Raw genomic sequence first — 325 nt, 5'->3', positions numbered from 1 at the left:
CAGTCTCCTGTGTAAGAAAAATTTGGAGGAGGATTTAAGAATCACAACAGAAACAATGCAGGAATGAAATGGTATGTACAAAGGGAAGGTCGAAGTACCTCAGTAGTAGAAAAAGGAGTCTGAACTCGCCCAAGGAGGAGCGTTATATTGACTTTGTCCTTCACCTTGTTCTGGATCCGCAGGGGTGTCCTCAGTGGTTTGGTCGACGTGCTGCTCAACCGCTTGCGTATTCTGATACATGTTCGGCTGCTCGTCACACTGCATGTCGTCGACTCTGAACTCGCCATGATCTGATACTAGCACAACCACCTCTGCAGGCTGATAA

General features: G+C 47.4%; 1 protein-coding gene across 1 annotated transcript in view; it reads left to right on the top strand.

Annotated features, from left to right (window-relative positions):
• LOC104713598 (probable dehydrin LEA) overlaps positions 1 to 325 on the top strand; it is a 4,118-nt gene that overhangs the window by 3,605 nt on the left and 188 nt on the right. The gene's annotated exons all lie outside the window — the stretch shown is intronic.

Source organism: Camelina sativa, chromosome 9 (genome assembly GCF_000633955.1).
Source record: "Camelina sativa cultivar DH55 chromosome 9, Cs, whole genome shotgun sequence".
NCBI lineage: Eukaryota > Viridiplantae > Streptophyta > Magnoliopsida > Brassicales > Brassicaceae > Camelina > Camelina sativa.
This window is presented reverse-complemented; position numbering and strand designations above follow the sequence as displayed.